At 43.8% G+C, this 17,611-nt stretch overlaps 2 protein-coding genes across 3 annotated transcripts in view; one reads left to right on the top strand and one right to left on the bottom strand.

Moving 5' to 3' along the window:
- CMSS1 (cms1 ribosomal small subunit homolog) overlaps nt 1-17,611 on the bottom strand; it is a 600,650-nt gene that overhangs the window by 235,157 nt on the left and 347,882 nt on the right. The gene's annotated exons all lie outside the window — the stretch shown is intronic.
- Nucleotides 1-17,611, top strand: part of FILIP1L (filamin A interacting protein 1 like) — a 504,217-nt gene that overhangs the window by 159,848 nt on the left and 326,758 nt on the right. Inside the window, exon 2 of one of the 2 annotated variants that reach the window (XM_063956251.1) lies at nt 11,018-11,206. The exons of the other annotated variant lie outside the window; for it this stretch is intronic. The gene's annotated coding sequence lies outside the window, so the exon portion shown is untranslated. The remainder of the gene's footprint in view (nt 1-11,017; nt 11,207-17,611) is intronic. 2 annotated transcript variants of the gene reach the window in all.

Genomic DNA, 17,611 nt, shown 5'->3' with positions numbered 1-17,611 from the left:
TGCTCTGCCTCCACATAAGCCTCCTCATCAAACATGTCGACACAGTCGTACCGACACACCGCACACACACAGGGAATGCTCTTAAAGGAGACAGGACCCCACAGAAGCCCTTTGGGGAGACAGAGAGAAAGTATGCCAGCACACACCAGAGCGCTATATAATGCAGGGACTAACTGAATTATGTCCCCTTATAGCTGCTATAAGTTATACTGCGCCTAAATTTAGTGCCCCCCCTCTCTTTTTTACCCTTTCTGTAGTGCAGACTGCAGGGGAGAGCCAGGGAGCTTCCTTCCAGCGGAACTGTGAGGGAGAAATGGCGCCAGTGTGCTGAGGGAGATGGCTCCGCCCCTTTTTCGGCTGACTTTTCTCCCGCTTTTTTATGGATTCTGGCAGGGGTAATTACCACATATATAGCCTCTGGGGCTATATATTGTGATTATTTTGCCAGCCAAGGTGTTTTTATTGCTGCTCAGGGCGCCCCCCCTCCAGCGCCCTGCACCCTCAGTGACCGGAGTGTGAAGTGTGTATGAGGAGCAATGGCGCACAGCTGCAGTGCTGTGCGCTACCTTGGTGAAGACTGAAGTCTTCTGCCGCCGATTTTCCGGACCATCTTCATGCTTCTGGCTCTGTAAGGGGGACGGCGGCGCGGCTCCGGGAACGAACACCAAGGACGGGTCCTGCGGTCGATCCCTCTGGAGCTAATGGTGTCCAGTAGCCTAAGAAGCCCAAGCTAGCTGCAAGCAGGTAGGTTCGCTTCTTCTCCCCTTAGACCCTCGTTGCAGTGAGCCTGTTGCCAGCAGGTCTCACTGTAAAATAAAAAACCTAACATATACTTTCTTTCTAGGAGCTCAGGAGAGCCCCTAGTGTGCATCCAGCTCAGCCGGGCACAGAAATCTAACTGAGGTCTGGAGGAGGGGCATAGAGGGAGGAGCCAGTGCACACCAGATAGTACCTAATCTTTCTTTTAGAGTGCCCAGTCTCCTGCGGAGCCCGTCTATTCCCCATGGTCCTTACGGAGTTCCCAGCATTCACTAGGACGTCAGAGAAAAATAGATTTTTTTAATGTTTGTTTTTGACTTCATTAAATAATTTTGAATAAAAATAAATAAATAAATATATAGAATCTGGTGGAAGGCTCTGTAAGTCCATGATTAAATATTGGGGTATGCTTAGAAAGAGGGCCTGGTTTAATGGTATGGCTTTGTAAAAGGTAATAATAATATAAGGTAAATATTCATATTTACAGCATATATTATTTTAATAATATGAAAGGGGAGTCTTCTCTTTGAAACACTGAAAGAAAAGCTACAGCAGGGGTACCCCTACCCAGACACCCTCTCTCTGACATCTGATGGAACCTTTTTTTGCTCCTTTTATCCCTTCCAGCTCAGTAAGATACTGATATGTATATATATATATATATATAGAACAGTCTCCGCGTGCGGCACTCCTGGGCATAAAGCAATCAACTCTTATGTAGGCATATAGGGTAACGTTTCAGTGCCCCCTTCTTTTATTATATCGGCACTTTCATCAGACAAGTTTTGTCTGATGAAAGTGCCGATATAATAAAAGAAGGGGGCACTGAAACGTTACCCTATATGCCTACATAAGAGTTGATTGCTTTATGCTCAGGAGTGCCGCACGCGGAGACTGTTCTATTGCAAGAGGAGTGGGGGCACCCGGGCTGGTAAAATTTGAATATGGAGAGCCGGACCACCTGTGGAGATATATATATATATATATATATATATATTTATATATAATATATACGTATATATAATATGTGTGTGTGTGTGTGTGTGTGTGTGTGTGCATATATATATATATATATATATATATACATACACAGCGGGTAACCGGCACTCTCACTTCTTCTGTAAATGCCGCGGTGCTCATTCATAAGTGTATGCAGTCGGTCCAAGGTACGGCACTCAGCAGTCTTAATCAGCAAAAATAACCACTGAGTGCCGTACCTTGGACCGACTATATATATATATGTTACTGTAGTCTTGATAATATCAGGATATGTTCAACTTAAATACAGTCATGTTGTAAAGTAAGGCATATTATGCAGAACATAACCAACAACTGAATGAAGACCATTTATGGCACAAGGTTTCCAGTACACATCTGAGCATTGGAACTAGTTTCATTTATACACTCTTATTATGCAGTGGTTTTAATTCCAAAATACATGGAGAAAACATGAAATGCAATTCTGGTTTATAAGATGTCAGTGATCTCGCATAGAGAAATCTACTGTGGTTTTACAGGGATACAACAGTTCTTTCAGCTGGTCACGTACCAAGCACCTCATAAGTCACCTGGCAGTCACAGGACAGCCTCCCATCACCCATCACCGCTCATTTATAACCATGAAATAGAATTGTTTTGACATCTTTTCAGCAGTCGCACTAGGGAATATTCATACTCCAATTTGCAAAACAAAATGTGATACTGATTATCTTTTCTAGATTTGTGAGATACTCTGTGGGCTATTTGGTGTCATAATGCCAAACAGCTTAATGATGAACATAATAAAGAGACAGAAACTATAAACACAGCCCAAGAGATTTTCAAACATAGGTAAATAATATGACATGATCTAATCAGCCCTTATGTAGCAGTGGATAATAACAACCATTGGCCTCGGGCAGTACTAAAGTCACAGCTAGTCATGACCATCGAAGGCTCTGTCATCGTTAGTCAATGCTTTCCAACCTTCAGCATCATCAACCATGAATAGTGTACATGCGGCTGCCCGATGTTTTACTGACTGTGTACTGGGCAGACCATTGAGGCACACCAATATAAAGCCAAGGACTTCTGTGTGTTGGGAAGTGTACCACTGCCCCAGGAACTAGAGGCACATAAAGCAGCGTTTTTTTTTATATTAAAAGTGCCAACCAGGGCCATGACTACTCCTACTATGTACTGTATTTGCACTGGGGGTGTGGGAGGAAATTGTGCAATGACAAAAAGAAATGTAGGGGATTCAGGGAGTTTAATTTAGTTTAAAACTAACATGGTGACTGGGGGAGGTGGGGGCATGTGCAGAAACGGGGACCTATTTCATTGGGGGGGGGTGGGGGTGTTACACAGCTGTGGATCTGTGAGGGGCAATCCTAGTGGAAAACAATTGCCACTGGGGTGGGGGGGGGGGTCTATGACTAATGGCGATGGAGATAATTTTACAATGGGGTCCTAAGGACATGGGGCATATGTTTAAAAAAAAAAAAAGTAAATTACTTAAAAATAGGTTTCCACCTTAATTGAATTTAAAATAAAAACAATACAAATATAAGGGTCATTTTGTAAAAAAAATTAAAAAAAGCCACCTAAGTGATGTATGTTGATAGGGTGGTAACATTCCGGACTATTGATGGTACTGATGCAAAAACACATTTAAAACAGAAAAAAGTTCAACATCAACATTTTAAAATCAATATATACCTACAAAAGCCTCACAATATTTAGACACATTTGGGTGCTGGATTTTGCCGGCAAAAATATTTGCAGACCTTGCGCCCAATTTTGAATTACTGCGAGTGCGCAGTAACTGAATACCGGACGCATCTGGAGTATGCATGCTCCCAATACCCCCAAGTATTCAGTAAAAACCAAACTGGTTGCAAACTGTTTTGTGGATGAAATCTCGCGGTAGAGGAATATAAAATTTTTTTAAAAATCAGTCTGCAACCCGCCCACAGCCTGCCGATGCTGCCTAAAGAAACACGGCTGCACCTCTGACACTGCACAATCACTTCTCGCACACACACACAACAGCGCCATACACACATTTGCACACCAGCAGCATCGCCCCTACACGCACACACAGTCACAAGCAGCAACCCCCACACACAGTAGCACTTGTGTGCAGTAGTACTTGTGTGTCCTGGAAGAAGACTTGAACAAGTCAGGGTGGCGGTAACGTACAACGATGCAGATAATTATGGACTAATTAGGAGAATAGTAAACTTCCACTTGCTTAATTAGTCATGGGGGGTGGGGGGGTAGAGGCAAGGTTTTCTGAAGCAAATCCTGGCAATTTTTCTTTTAAATTCAGATTTTAGGAAAAATGGGGCTTACTCAGAAGCTGCAAAAATTACCAACAACTGTCACTCAATTGAATACTGAAAACCTCTCACTTACAATAGGCACCCCGCAGCACAATATCCCGCACACAATTGAATATGCCAATTAATAGAACAAACTACAGTATTTTTTATGAGCTCAAAGACTGACAATAAGGAAACTCTATATGAAAAGGTTATTTTTGTTTTCCCTCCTCACATAAATAAATTGAGAAAATGTGACGTTAGTGTCCTAAAATGTTTCACATAACGAAGTCCAGGATGGAATCAGAGACCTCTGCGTTCACATGCCAATCCCTGGAACGGAGCCACAAAGAACTGCTTGTATTTCACTTTTGCATGTTACAGTTTGATACTCTGTAAACTCAGCAGGGGAGATTCATTAAAGGAAAATACACTCTATTTACAAGCAAGGTTTATTATCCGTTAATTGGACAGTAAAATGTATGGGAATTTGTGTGCAGTGAATGAGCCATATTTGAATCTGCTGTGGGAGCCAGAGGCAAACATGTACTGTATCATCCATCTCTATGTTTCTATAATGATGTTTTACATGGTGCAAAACCATGAGATACATCTCTTCCAACTAAGTGTACTTTAACCTCTTGCCTGGCAAAGTCGCATTTGATGCGACCAGAGCTAGGTGTACGTTACCTGGCTAGGTTGCACCACATGCGATGCGCCAACTGCTGTGTGCCCCAGCTTCTCCTCTGACTGCCCGGATTTTCCGGAGTGATGCACTATCACAAAATACATAAAAAAAGAAATACTGCAGAATTTTGTGAGAAAACTAGAAATACAATTTTAATACTTATTGATTTATGGCCGACCGTGTGGACAGCTAGGTGGCTCGTTATCATATTGTGATGATCATGGGCCTTTTTTTATGTGGAGGCCTGGAGCTCTATCCACCCCATTGTTAATCTGGCCCTGCGTAATATGGTGCCAGCAGACAAACTTTTGGTGATATACTGCAGAATTATGGAAACGGCCCCATATTTCACAATATAGTACCAGAAACAAGAAGCAGACGGCCGTCAGGAAAGGCAGGCGTAAAGTAAAGCACTGGGTGCATGGTATGCGGTGTGGACTCAGAGGCCACGCACATGGATTCTAAACCATGCAGAAAAAAAAGGTTAGTTGCATAGTGTACTTAAATTACAATTCACACTAAACAGCAAATAAGGACAGGTGTGCACCTCTGCCTCGCTCCTACACTCCAAACACACACAGTACTTCTAGGGTGACTGGCTTCTGACAAAATTAGCCTAATGTGTGTAGTGTGAACCATGGGTAGTGAAATAGACTGTTTGCTCCTTTGATTAAGGGACTGATGAGAATGATTACATTTTTTCTGTAAAGTTCTGCATAATATAAATGCCCTAGATTTAAAGTAAAAAACAAAAACAAAACAAAAAAACAGGAAAAATAGGTAAATAAAATAATGTAAAATTATCAAAACTTCACTCTGCGCTAATGCTGGATGTTAGGCAATATTTGAAAAAGCTCCAATACAGAGCGAAACACGTTGGAGGATAAACGGGGACCTGCTGTGGATATCTGGCTTCAACATCTGCTTGCAGTCAGACACCGTGAACACCTTACCGGTTTGTGTGAAGTTGCAGTGGCACCGCACCTTGGAGGACGGAGACGTCCGGTGGCCTCCTAGCTAGCTCCCTTCCTATCTGACACAGGTTTTCCAGCTGGGAGATCTCAATCTATTTGTTTCTCTCACGGTGAGATCCATAAAGGCGATGATGTCCCCATAACATGCAGCCACACTACACCGCGTTGCCGCACACGGTTGGGACGGTGATTTGCTCTATACTCACCTGCTGTGAGACGCCAATGAGGACACTGAACTTCTAACCAAGGCGGTCTAGAGCTCAAGGAGTATCACCATGTAAAGTAACATCTATACTGCATACACATTGTGTTTGATTTATATTATACGTGGTAGCAATAACTTTTTATCAGCCGTTTCAAGTTAAAAACATATATTCTCTATGTGCACAGAGAAAAAGCTAATTGATCAGCTAATTGATCCACTGCCAACATATTAATTGAGTGCTATTCTTAGAGGAATATTGGTTTTTAAAGTGTATGTTTTTTATATTATTACCGAGATATATGTATATGGTGCTTTATATTTGACCTTTATCATTTTGTGTTTGGAATTATCTTTTTAAACTATAAAAACTACATAAAAGATAAAGTGAATTGGTTTCACGTGACTTCACCCAGTTTGTTGCCTAACATCCAACATTAACGCAGAGTGAAGTTTTGATAATTTTTCTTGTGGGGTCTCTTGCGTATATATCAGACCTTTTTTTTATGCACACACAGCCATAACTTACACTCCCAGCTTAATTTGTAAAAATGTATCAAAACATAGTTGCATATTATATACATTTTGATAATTATTCGGCGCCAACAAACAAAAAGTAAAATAAAATAATGTACTTAAAATAATTTTTGTTTTACTTCAATAAATCTGTCCAGCTGACAGTTTCCTATAACCTACAGAAAATGGTATCAGTGCTTAGGAGGGAGGTGCTTCTCTATCATGCATCACTCTAGGGAAGTATAGAATCAGAACGTGTGTGATCAGCTTTCAGTCTGTTGTAAATAACAGAATAGCTACTTATACACTGCAGGTTGATGCATGACGGCACTGTGATATGGTCAGTGATGCTACAATAAACATAACAAACATGCTATGCTTTATCATTTCACCTTTTCGTCCTAGATCAGATCCTTTTCTGTGCTAAGGGCCTAAATCATGTTTGTACAGAAAAGCCTACGCAAAGGCTAAGGATGTAATAACCATCGCAAGTGAAGCTGCTGTCCAGAAAAGAATATAGACACCCACCGGAGCCATTGAAAAGTCCTCAGCAACTGCGCACATACAAACAGCATCGTCACAATAATGAGGAACATCAACTCCCCAAGCGTGATTATGGTCACGTACACTGGCTGCGGCAGTAGCGATGCTGGCGCCATGTCTCTTTACATACATGCTCACAGCTGAAGGCAGATACACACTCCAAAAACGGCCATGACACCCCTGCGTTGTGACGCCACTCCCCGTTACTTCCCTCATGCGGTCCCTTGCTGTCAATCACTCTGTGTTTAATCCTCACAGCGAGCAGCATCACAAAGGAACCTTGGAGCGTGTGCAGTGCGATCGTGGCACATGCGCAGTCTACCGGTAATCACTCAGTTGCGTGAACATCAGTACTGCGTGCAAACATGAATTAGGTCCTAAGAGTGGTGTAAAGAATAGTGGTTTGTGATGCAGGGGAGGGTAGAACACACTTTTACCGATGTTATATTGTAACAATTCTGTAGTGGAAAGTTGTAACTAGTCTGAACTTTACCTTTTTATTTATAAATGTTTACATTTATTTGTCCTTTCTGCACAAACCAGTCAGTCCCTCCGTCAGGCCCGTACCTGTATTTTCAATGGACAGGTCAACTGTAGTGATAGAATGTAACGATTACCATCACAACGGGATGCGATCAGGATGCTGGCGTTTAAAATCCCAGCCCCGGAATATCGTCACGTGGGCAAAATGCTGGTGCTGGAACTCTGACATCACTTGGAATGCGGACGCCGGAATCCCAACTGCCGACATCCCAAATTATGCTTTGGGGGTCCTAGGTATTGGCATCGGGTGGAGGTTAGGTGCAGGCTGTGAGTGGAGGGTTGCAGTTAGGCTGCGGAGAGGGTTAGATTTAGGGTGCGATGAGGGTGGGGGGGGGTGTTAGGGTAAGGCACTCCCAGGATGGGTTATGCAGCAGGGAAGGGAGAGATAGGGTTAGACTGTGGGGAGGGGAAGAAGGGGGGGATTAGGTTTAGGCACTACCAGGAATAATAGATAGTTAAGGGCCCCATACACTACAGCGACATATCGGAGGCTAAAGTCGGATGCGATTTTCCTTGAACCGCCCGGCAGCTTCCCAGGTGGCAGGATGCATAAGATACATCGTATGCGGTCCTTTTTCATACGATGTATCGTATGCGATCCCAGCCATGCCTGCGGGATCAGACATATCACGAGTGCAGCACTAACGACCTAGGGGCTCCGATCCGATGCTCACGGGAACGCGCATCGGATCGGATGTAAAACACATCCGATTTGCCACTTTTCATCCAACTTATCGTCTCGAAAGGTCAAAATAGGGCATTATTGCTCTAGTGTATGGGGCCCTTTATTATTAGACTGTGTGTGTGGAGGGGGGGGGGGGGGAGGTTGGTATCCGGACTCCAGGTCGACAGCACAAAGGTCGACACACCTTAGGTCGCCGCCAATTGGTCGACACACCTTAGGTCGACATGGACAAGATGTCGACATGGACAAAAGGTCGACAGGAACAAGGTCGACATGGAAAAAGGTCGACATGAGTTTTTTCACGATTATTTTCTTTTTTTGAACCTTTTCATACTTAACGATCCACGTGGACTACGATTGGAACGGTAAAGTGTGCCGAGCGAAGCGGTAGCGGAGCGAAGGCACCATGCCCGAAGCATGGCGAGCGAAGCAAGCCATGCGAGGGGACGCGGTGCACTAATTGGGGTTCCCGGTCACTCTACGAAGAAAACGACACCAAAAAAACATAAAAAACTCATGTCGACCTTTTTCCATGTCGACCTTGTTCCTGTCGACCTTTTGTCCATGTCGACCTTTTGTCCATGTAGACCTAAGGTGTGTCGACCAATTGGCGTCGACCTAAGGTGTGTCGACCTTTGTGCTGTCGACCCTCAGTCCCAGACCCGGGAGGTTTAGGGTTAGGCTGCTGGAAGGGAGGCTTAGGTTTTGGGGGAAAGGTAAGCATACTCACAAGACCCCCTATTGGGATGCTGGTGTCCGTCTTATGACTGCCGGCATCCAGTAACACAGCCATTCCAACAGGTTAAGAAAAGCACAAATTTGGAAGTAAAAAAATAAATAAATAGAAAAAAGTAAAAAAAAAATTCCCCAACGATGGCCATTTGTAAAAAAATAAAAATAAAATAAAGACAGGCAGCTAATTAAATACAGAATACAGTGAATTGTTTTCCAAGCATTATAATGTCTCTCAGTCAGGTTCGGCTTGTACGAGTTTTTAAGAACGGCCGCCTCTCTTTGTGATGAGAATGAACATGTACAAAATATAGCATGTTCCCTTCACACAGTATATCATGGTGGTTAGATTTTAAGGACAAAAACAAAATGAGTAAGAGAGCTACACCTATAAACTATATTTATGGGCAAGGAATATGCTATAATTCACATCTGGTTTATAAAACTACAAAAAAGTTGAGAAACACTAAATTACACCAGTCACAATAGCATCTAAAGCCAAAGTGGCGTGTTCAGCTGAGAGAGAGTTAAAGAGAAGAATGTCTTGGATGAGGTAAGCGTGAGAGACCAATGTTTAAGAGAACAGAGAAAAGTCTCAGCATATGACTCATACAGACATTAAACCATACAGGAGATAATTCTCAGGTAAACTTAGCTTGAGCCTGTACGTCATCTCTCTCCAACCAGCTTGCATTAATCATGCCTCTGCTCCTCTGATGTAACCCAGCAAGAATGTCTGATTTACAGGGAGCTGAGAAACCACATCCCATTGTCACACACTCCAACCTGCATTTATTTTTACTGAAGTGTGCAAAACCTTTCACTTGCTTGATAAGTTCCTATCCTACAAACAGCCCTTATGTTGCAGAAACTGCTTGCATGAATGAAAACTATATGCTCTTTAGTCAGGAAAGATAAACCATTCTCAGTGGGACATAAATACATAGAAAGGAAAAATTAATTATCACATATTTTATTTATGTTTTTCATTTTACTAACAAAAGGTCTGTTTAATGTAGTTTTGCTGAATTAAAAATACCCTGCCTCTACATCATGGGTCTTCAACCTGTGGCCCTCCAGCTGCTGTGGAACTACACATCCCAGCATGCCCTGCCTCAGTTTTAGCATGCCTTAACAGCAAAACTGTGGAAGGGCATGCTGGGATGTTTAGTTCCACAGCAGCTGGAGGCCCGCAGGTTGAAAGACCCATGCATGGTGGAGGCAGACATTGTGTGTCCTGGACGGAGAAGATACCGCTAAATTCACTGGAAACTAGTGAGATCACTGTATCAATCAGTGCCTCCCTTCTCATTGATTAAAGCATTCAAGTGCCTCAAACCTCACTGATGTTACTATCTCTTAGTAAATTGATGGCCTAAATATTTAAAGCACAATAGAATATGCTGCCGCTATATAATATTTTAGTGATAGCCAATACCAATGCAGAGTGATGCAATGTTTAGCACTTTTAGATGAAATGCCTTCAATATTCACCCTGAGTATTTCATGGTCCCTGGTATGGGACAGTCCCACCAAAATCGTAAATGTTGAGAGGTACGGATTTCAGCATCGTAATTAGGGACATACTTCTATTCCTCTGGGTGGTCCAGCTTCCCGTAGTCCTAAAGCATTGTGGTGGGTTAACGTTAGTGTTTGCACTTGTACAGTATGGCCCAGATTTATCAAGCCTTGGAGAGTGATAAATTGCACGGTGACAAAGTACCAGCCAACCAGCTCCTAACGGTCATGTTACAGGCTGTGTTTGAAAAATAACAGGAGCTGATTGGCTGTTACTTTATCACTGTGCAATTTATCACACTCCAAGGCTTGATAAACCTGGGTCTGTGTTTGGTAAAGAGTTCGCTCCACTGGTGCAGGAACTGATTTGAATGTTCAGAAGGAAAAGAAAAAAAACCTTTGCAGCGTGCTGAATGTCGGTGCTAAGTGAACGTCAGCAAAAAATACATGGATCCCAAAAGTGCTACTGAGGTTATGAGATTTTCAATTTTGTAAATGTGAAGGATTGTAATCTATGACAAGTGAACTAACTGCTGCCACCTGTTCTTGCATCAGTTCCAGGAGGTGGCATGTAATTACGTCATCAATTACACCATCATTTCTTCCCGGAGCCTGCAGTGAAATTGTTACGGTGATCTCATTGATACTATCCAACCACAGAAGCTGCGGTACAACGGACATTGTTATAATCCTGCGGATATATAAGGGGGAGTCCAATTACCTGCAATGTATTCGTGGGTGCAGGTAAGTCCGGGTGTATGACACACTTAGCGTCCTGCTATGGAAAGCCGCTCACCCCTGCTGACATCGCTGGGCGGGGGGAAAAAACGCCTAGTGTGTATGCACCTGAACATATAATTACTAATGTTGTCAGACAAAAAAACAGACTGCCTAACACCAGAGCCGGCCATAGCTATAGGCAAACTAGGCAATTGCCTAGGGCATTTGATATGCCCAGGGGCATCAGCAGCTTCTGCTGATTAAAATGATATGCGGCATGCCTATATTCTGTGTGTAGCATTTCATATGCAGATACAGCCACAGTCTCACACAGTATATAGACATGCTGTATATCATTTTAATCAGCAGAAGCTGCTTGTGCATCCTAGCCACATAACAATGCAAATTATATGCATTTTCATTAAAAAAATTGCCCGACGTTACCACTGAGGCAAGATTTATGAGGACACATCTGTATCCAAGCAGAGGCAGAGGTCACAGTGTTAGTGGCAGTGTGAGTACTGTGTGCATGTGAGTGGGTTGGTTGTGCAGTAGTGTTCAGAATATGTGTAAGGAGCATTATGTGTGTCATGTAAAAATGCATTAATAATGTGCAACATATGTGTAGGAGCACTATGTGTGTCATTATGTGTATAAGGGCACCAATAATGTGTGGCATACTGTATGTGTAACAGGGTACTACTGTATGTGTCATTATGTGTATAGGGGCACTAACAGTGTGCAGCAAATGTGTAGGGGGCACTATGTGTGTCATTATGTGTATTAGGGCATTAATAATGTGCGGCATGTGTAAGGGATATTATGTGTAAAAGGGCATTAATAAAGGTTGTCATAATGTGTAAGCACATTATGTTTAGAAGGACATTAATAATGTGTCTCATATGTGTTAGGGGCATTACTGTGTGGAATTATGTGTTTAAGGTGCTCTTCTATGTGGTGTTGCATATAGAAAGGGCACTACTGTGTCGTCTAATGTGAATAAAGAGCAATAGTGTGTGGTGTAATGTGAATAAGGAGCAATTCAGTGTGATGTAATGTGAATAAGGGGCTCTACTGTGAGGAGTAACGTTTATAAGGTAAAGTGACACTACTGTGGGATGTAATATGAATTATGGAAACTATCGCATGATCAAATGTGAATAAAGTTGCAGTACTGTGTGGCGTATTTGGAATTGGGGTTACTATTGTGTGGCCATGCCCCTTGCCAGCAAAAACACACCCCTTGTTGGGCTGTGCGCCAAATGTGCGAACTGTTCCTATTTAAAATATAGGGGGTACACACACCAAAATAAGGACTGCTATGGCTGAGGGGTGATGGTTCTGGGAAAGAGGTGCAAGGTCAGAGGCAGAACCAGCGGTGGTGCTAGGGGGCACCAGCTAAAATCTTGCCTAGGGCATCATATTGGTTAGGGCCGGCTCTGCCTAACACTGAAAACTCAGTCATCTGAAAAAGAAATTTTCACTGATAAATTGGCTCCCTCAACAGCGTGGTGTAAAGGTATATTATTTTTTTGTGAAAACAACTGTATCTATTTATTACGATGCTGTCATTCATATACTGCCAAGCAACTGAAGCAAACTGAGCGGATAAGTGGAACACAATAAGTCTATAAAGGACATGGCCCAGCCAGGCTACAGGTATGCGGGGAAGGAATGTGCAGGTGGGGGCTGCAGTGACATTATCGCATTAGCAGCTATTATGAAGGATGATATTGGGAGAACAACTGAAAAGGGTCCTAACGCGTAAAGTCTAAACACATCTTCATTAGATAATGGTGTGCTGACAGGCTTGTCTAAATTAGCTATGGTGGTATTGAGAAAGTAACGGGCAGATGCAGAAAGAGAGAAAATGTTCAGAAAGGGGAATAAAGAAAATAATATTAAAAAATAAAATAAAATGCAGGAATGCAGAAAGTTATACCCCTTTCACACCGCACAAATAACCCGGTATCGAGCCGAGTTTTAGCCATGTCAACCCGCGTCGAGCTGCAATGTGAAAGCACCATAGTGAATTTACCGGGTCCAACAACCCGGTATTTCAACCAGAGTTAAAAGAAGGATCCTACACGGTTCGGACCCGGTTCATTTGGCAGTGTGAAAGCCTCAGACCCGGTATATTGAACCGTGGAATCTTAAAAAGGAGGTGATAGGCTGTCTCCCTGCATGATGTCACCAGCCTGAACCTGGAAACAACAGGCAGTATACAGTGGGTGAGCTTTTATACACATTCACAGTGCTTTTAAAATATGGCATCCTGGAGTGATAACGAAGTTAGGGAGTTGTTGAGGATTAGAGGGGAGGCTGAAATCGGCAAGCAAATTACAGGCACTGTAAATGATGCAATAACCTATAAACACATAGCTGAGACTATCACAAAGTCTCTACAGACATGTGCCGTCGGCCATTATTGCTGCACTGCTCAGAGCACTCCCCAGCCCCTCCTTTCACTGTGAAATGTGAGACAGAAAAGTCCATTTAAAGTGACATCACACTGTTTTAAATGGGTGAACAGGGTTCAGTGTGAAATGAACCAACCCGGGAATAACCTGGTAATAACCCGGCTCCAAAATGCGATGTGAAAGGGGTATAGCTTGTTCAGACTCGGGTCAGACACGTGTTCAAAAGCACGGGTTTGCGATGTGAAAGCGGTATTAGGTTGCAGATCATTTTGGGGAGTTTAGTCATTTTTACACAGACCAGGTGGTTTCATTTTGAGAACTACTTTCATAAGATTTAAGATACTTTATATAGCCTCAATAATTGCATCTTTATAGGGTCTTTTTAAAATTGTGCCCAAAGATAAACATTTCTCCCTCTTTACAGACATTTTAAATGCGTTTCTTTAGGAAAGATCAGAAGTATCAAAAGCAGTAGCAAAAGTACCCTATACATAACATAGTAGGAAACAGAGTGCAACACATTACACCCAACTCCATTTCCAGGTGAGGCTAAATCCCACTGCCCACTTACTAAGAACCAGTGCTGTGCTTGGTAGCAAGCAGAACACTTGAGTTTGAAGACATTGGGGTCAACTGTATGACAACCGGTGAACCATACTTGCCTACCTGACCCTCTCCATGAGGGAGAAAATGCTCTGTTCCTGGACTTTCCTGGTAATGTATGATTGCCATCACCTGTGGTGAGCTAGGTAATTGATAAGAAAGGTGTTTCACCACAGGTGATGGCAATCATACATTACCAGGAAAGTCCAGGAACAGAGCATTTTCTCCCTCATGGAGAGGGTCAGGTAGGCAAGTATGCGGTGAACAGATAATAAGAATTTACTTACCGATAATTCTATTTCTCGGAGTCCGTAGTGGATGCTGGGGTTCCTGAAAGGACCATGGGGGGATAGCGGCTCCGCAGGAGACAGGGCACAAAAGTAAAGCTTTCCGATCAGGTGGTGTGCACTGGCTCCTCCCCCTATGACCCTCCTCCAGACTCCAGTTAGATACTGTGCCCGGACGAGCGTACACAATAAGGGAGGAATTTTGAATCCCGGGTAAGACTCATACCAGCCACACCAATCACACTGTACAACCTGTGATCTGAACCCAGTTAACAGTATGATAACAGAGGAGCCTCTGAAAAGATGGCTCACAATAACAATAACCCGATTTAGTTAGCAATAACTATGTACAAGTATTGCAGATAATCCGCACTTGGGATGGGCGCCCAGCATCCACTACGGACTCCGAGAAATAGAATTATCGGTAAGTAAATTCTTATTTTCTCTATCGTCCTAGTGGATGCTGGGGTTCCTGAAAGGACCATGGGGATTATACCAAAGCTCCCAAACGGGCGGGAGAGTGCGGATGACTCTGCAGCACCGAATGAGAGAACTCCGGGTCCTCTTTTGCCAGGGTATCAAATTTGTAGAATTTTACAAATGTGTTCTCCCCCGACCACGTAGCTGCTCGGCAGAGTTGTAATGCCGAGACCCCTCGGGCAGCCGCCCAAGACGAGCCCACCTTCCTTGTGGAATGGGCCTTAACAGATTTAGGCTGTGGCAGACCTGCCACAGAATGTGCAAGTTGAATTGTGCTACCAATCCAACGAGCAATCGACTGCTTAAAAGCAGGAGCACCCAGCATGTTGGGTGCATACAGGATAAACAGCAAGTCAGATTTCCTGACTCCAGCCGACCTGGAAACTATATTTTCAGGGCCCTGACAACATCCAGCAACTTGGAGTCCTCCAAGTCCCTAGTAGCCGCAGGTACCACAATAAGCTGGTTCAGGTGAAACGCTGACACCACCTTAAGGAGAAACTGGGGACGAGTCCCAGCTTTGCTCTGTCCGAATGGACAACCAGATATGGCTTTGTGAGACAAAGCCGCCAATTCTGACACTCGCCTGGCCCCGGCCAGGACCAACAGCATGGCCACTTTCCATGTGAGATATATCAAATCCACAGATTTGAGTTGTTTTAAACCAATGTGATTTTAGGAATCCCAAAACTACGTTGAGATCTCCCAGTGCCACTGGAGACATCAAAGGGCGGTTGTATATGCAGTACTCCCTTAACAAACTTCTGGACTTCAGGAACTGAAGCCAATTTCTTTTCTGGAAGAAAATCGACAGGTCGAAATTTGAACCTTAATGGACCCCAATTTGAGACCCATAGACACTCCTGTCTGCAGGAAATGTAGGAATTAACCTAGTTGAAATTCTTCCGTGGAGCCTTCCTGGCCTCACACCATGGAACATATTTTCACCTAAGCGGTGATAATGTTGTGCGGTCACCTCCTTCCTGGCTCTGACCAGGGTAGGGATGACCTCTTCCGGAATGCCTTTTTCCCTTAGGATCCGGCGTTCACCCGCCCTGGCGTCAACGCAGCTGCGGTAAATCTTGGAACAGACATGATTCTTGCTGAATCACGACCCTTCTTAGTATCTCTAGAAGTTCCGGGTACCAAGTCCTTCTTGGCCAAACCGGAGCCACGAGTATAGTTCTTACTCCTCTCCTTCCTATCATTCTCAATACACTGGGTATGAAAGGCAGAGGATGGAACACATACACCGACTGGTACACCCTCGGTGTTACCAGAGCGTCCCAGCTATTGCCTGAGTGTCTCTTGACCTGGCGCTTCATGTGGGACGCCATCATAACCACCTTTGGTCTTTCCCAACGGTTTACAATCATGTGGAAACTTCCAGATTAAGTTCCCACTTTTCCGGGTGGAATTCATACATGCTGAGGAAATCTTCCCAGTTGTCCACTCCCGGAATGAACACTGCTGACAGTGTTATCACATGATTTTTCGCCCAGCGAAAAGTCCTTGCTATCATTGCCCTCCTGCTTCTTGTGTCGCCCTGTCTGTTAACGTGGGCGACTGGTATGATGATGTCCTACTGGATCAGCACCGGTTGACTTTGAAGCAGAGGTCTTCCTAGGCTCAGAGCATTGTAAATTGCCCTTAGCTCCAGTATATTCATGTGGAGAGAAATCTCCAGACTTGACCACACTTCCTTGGAAATTTCTTCCCTGTGTGATTGCTCCCCAGCCTCTCAGGCTGGCATCCGTGGTCACCAGAACACAGTCCTGAATGCTGAACGTGCTGCCCTCTAGAAGATGAGCACTCTGCAGCCCCCACAGAAAAGACACCCTTGTCCTTGGAGACAGGATTATCCGCTGATGCATCTGAAGATGCGATCCGGACCATTCGTCCCGCAAATCCCCCTGAAAAAAAGTTTTTTGCGTGAGATCTGCCGAATGGAATCGCTTCGTAAGAAGCCACCATTTTTCCCAGGACTCCTGTGCATTGATGCACTGATACCTGGTCTGGTTTTAGGAGGTTTCTGACTAGGTCGGATAACTCCCTGGCTTTCTCCTCCAGGAGAAAACCTTTTTCTGGACTATGCCCAGAATCATTCCTAGGAACAGCAGACGTATCGTCGGAAAACGGCTGCGATATTTGGAATATTTAAAATCCACTCGTGCTGTCGTAGAACTACTTTAGATAGTGCTCTTCCGACGTCCAACTGTTCTCTTGAACTTGCCCTTTTCAGGATATCGTCCAAGTAAGGGATAATTAAGATGCCTTTTTTCTTTGAAGAATCATCTTTTTTGGCCATTACCCTGGTAAAGGCCCGGGGTGCCGTGGATACTTCAACGGCAGCGTCTGAAACTGATATTGACAGTTCTGTACCACGAACCAGAGGTATCCTTGTTGCGAAGGACAAATTTGGACATGGAGGTAATCCTTGATGTCCAGGGACACCATATAGTCCCCTTTTTGGTTCGCTATCACTGCTCTGAGTGACTCCATCTTGATTTGAACCTTTTTATGTAAGTGTTCAAAGCTTTCAGATTTAGACTACGTCTCACCAAGCCGTCTGGCTTCAGTACCACAATATAGTGTGGAAGACTAATACCCTTTTCCTTGTTGTAGGAGGGGTACTTTTA

Source organism: Pseudophryne corroboree, chromosome 2 (genome assembly GCF_028390025.1).
Source record: "Pseudophryne corroboree isolate aPseCor3 chromosome 2, aPseCor3.hap2, whole genome shotgun sequence".
In the NCBI taxonomy this organism is placed as follows: Eukaryota; Metazoa; Chordata; class Amphibia; order Anura; family Myobatrachidae; genus Pseudophryne; species Pseudophryne corroboree.
The sequence above is the reverse complement of the archived record's forward strand: the minus strand, read 5'-3'. Positions and strand labels throughout refer to the sequence as shown.